Source organism: Camelus dromedarius, chromosome 27 (genome assembly GCF_036321535.1).
Source record: "Camelus dromedarius isolate mCamDro1 chromosome 27, mCamDro1.pat, whole genome shotgun sequence".
NCBI lineage: Eukaryota > Metazoa > Chordata > Mammalia > Artiodactyla > Camelidae > Camelus > Camelus dromedarius.
Genome location: NC_087462.1, coordinates 24,816,655 through 24,819,917, shown reverse-complemented (window position 1 = coordinate 24,819,917; position 3,263 = coordinate 24,816,655).

Sequence of the window (3,263 nt, the reverse complement as noted above, 5' to 3'; positions counted from 1 at the left end):
TTCATATTTTATTTATTATTATTTTTTTCACTGTTTCTCCCAGGAGTATTCAGTGGAACTTTCCAGAGACTACACTATGCGTGAAGCAGATCTGAGAATCCAGCCGTCTTCTACTAAGCCAGACATTAGAGATTTGTACATGGAAATTACCGCCACTCTTCTCGCTGAGTTTTTAGAAGATATAGCTATTTTTCATTAAAATGTTAACGTTAACATGCAGTGGGTTTATTATTGCTATTTAAGAATAAATAAACATTTCAAAATCTCAGTTTTGATATCTAACAGTTAAAATCGACAGATTCAACTCGCATAAACAAAAGTTCTTTAGGAGGGTCCGAAACACATTTGTTTTTAAGGAGTATAGAGGTTTTTGGAGGCAAAAATGTTTGACAATCGTTGTTCGATATGTAGTCACACGTCCATGATACATATCAAGGTTTTTCTTTTATTATAAATTTATACAGGACCAACACACTACAGAGGATGAGAAAATTCACTTTTAAAAAATACATTTCATTTCTTGTTGCCAATCAAAAATAAATTCCATATATTGTTTAGCAAATGTCATTGTGACAAAAGGTAACAAGAAAACTCCCAGTCAAATTCCCCAAAATGCCAAAATCAATCACAAAAGTATGCAAATTAAGATCTTATGCAAAATCAGGACGAGTTACCGCTGCCGGGGCTGTGACTTGGCCATTTGGGAAGGTCTCCGCGCGCGGGAGGGCGCGCAGGGCTGGGCCCGTCCCAGGATACGGCCAAGAGGCGGGAGCCAATCACTGCTGACGTTTTGCAGCGTTTTCTTCCAATTGTGTTTCTGCACACTCGTCTGCACGGTTGACGGCGTGCCTGGACCTCAGCGCAGAGTCGCAGGCTGCACCAGTCACTTCCTGGCCTGCTGATGCTGACACGCGAGCTTGGCGGCTCCGCCCCGGCTCCCAGGCGGGCCATCCCTCTCGGTGTTTCTACGGCCTTCAAGGGGTCCTGCCTGAGTAAACCCAGTCACCTCTGCGTTGCTACCTGTGGGTTCTGGCTAAGGTGTGTGTGTCCCCAGGTGGGCGGCAGCCCTAACCCTCCCGCCTGTGTCCCTCCCGGCCCCCGTGGGGTGTGGGAGTGTCTCCCACCCTGCCAGGGGGCCGTGGCCTCCCGGTGTCCTCCCGGTGTCCTGTTCCTCCTTCCCCGACCTCTGCTCGCTCTGCCTTCCTGGGTCAGGGCTCCTGCCCCGACCTGCTGCTTCTCTGATCCTGTTTTTCTGGCTCTGTGGCCCCCACGGTGTCCACTTCCTCAACTCCCGCGGCAGGGCCAGCTCCCAGGACCTCCCCACGCATCCCTCTCCTGTGAGAGAGCTGAGAAACGCCTGCCCGGTGCACGTCCAGCTCTCTGGGGGAGTGGATCGCTGGAGCTACAGGGCTACATAAGACCCCTGTGAGCCAGGGTGGGAAGGGCTGTCCTTGAGCGGAGCAGGCTGTGAGGGGGGGGGGGCTCCCCCCTCCCGGGGGGTCCACGGGACTCCTGGCGGGGCTGCCCAGGCGGGGTCAGCGGCAGCCGCCTGCCGCTTCTGCTCACCAGCACGCGCCCGTGTTCCCTCTGCTCTCCCGCCTCCTTCGGCCTCCTTCCCTACCATGAGGCGGGCACGTTTAAATGTGATCGTGAGTCCAGCTGAAGCTCCTTCCCGTGATTCGGCTGGGCCCTCGGAAAATCTAGAGATACGGCCGGACCCTGAGCCCCAGGAAAGGTGTTCCAGACTCTGAAAGCGCCGAGCTTTGTCTGCGAGCCCGCTGAGAACTGGGGGCTGTCCAGCCCCACAGATGGGCGTACCTACCCCTCAGCTTCAGCCGGACACCATGCCCAGCTTCCTACGTGCACATTTTTTTTATTGAAGTATAGTCGGTTTACAGTGTTGTTAATTTCTGGTGCACAGTATAGTAATTCATTGATACATATATATATTCCTTTTCATGTTCTTTTTCATTATAGGCTAATACTGAATATAGTTCCCTGTGTTATATTGCAGGACCTTGCTGTTTATCTATCTTATATACACTAGTTAGTAGATGCAAATCCCAAACTCCCAGTTTATCCCTCCACCCCTCCCTCTCCCCGCTGGTAATCACAAGTTTGTTTTCTATGTCTGTGAGTCTGTTTTCTGTTTTGTAAGCAAGTTCATTTGTGTCATTTCTTTAGATTCCACATGTGATATATGGTATTTTTCTTTCTCTGTCTGACTTACTTCACTTAGTGTGACAATCTCCAGATCCATCCATGTTGCTGCAAATGGCATCATTTTATTCTTTTTTATGGCCGAATAGTATTCCATTGTATAAATATACCACATCTTCTTTATCCAGTCATCTGTTGATGGACATTTAGGTTGTTTCTATGTCTTGGCTATTGTAAATAGTGCTGCTGTGAAGATTGGGGTGCATGTCTCTTTTTGAATTAGAGATTCCTCCAGATGTATGCCCAGGATAGGGATTGTTTGATCATACAGTAAGTCTATTTTTAGTTTTTTGAGGAATCTCCGTGCTGTTTTTCATATTGGCTGCACCAAACCACATTCCCACCAGCAGTGTAGGAGGGTTCTCTTTCCTCCACAGGCTTTCCAGCATTTATTGTTTGTGAACTTTTTAATGATGGCCATTCTGACTAGTGGGAAGTACATTCTTAAATTGAGGTATATTTCAGTCAAATGCATGGATCTTAAATGTATAGTTCAATGATTTGCAAATACTTATATATCTGTGTAGCCAACATCCCATTCAAGATGTAAAACATTTTCATCACCCTAGAAAATGCCCACCTGTCCCTTTCCAGTCTACCTGCCTCCCCCCACCCCCACCTCCACTCCCCAAGCAATCACAATTCTGATTTCTATTCCAAAAGATAATGTTTTCCCTACTTTGGAACTTCATATTAATGTAAAGTATATACTCTTGAATATGGCTTCTTTAGCTCAGAACACTGTTTTTAAAGTTCCTCCTTATTTTTACTTGTACCAGTAAACCATTCCTTTTAAAAATTGTCGGGCAGTATTCCATTGTATGAATACTCCACCATTTGTTTATCCATTTTTTTGTTGATGAGCATTTGAATTGTTTTCAGTTTTTTTCTATTTTGAATAAAGTTGCAATCAACATTTTTGTACAAGGATTTGTGAGGACACATCTTTTCATTTCTCTTTGGTCAATCCCTAGGGGTGGAATTGTTGGGTCATAAGGTAAGAGAAGGTTTAACAGCATAAGAAACTGTCAGTTTCCCACATT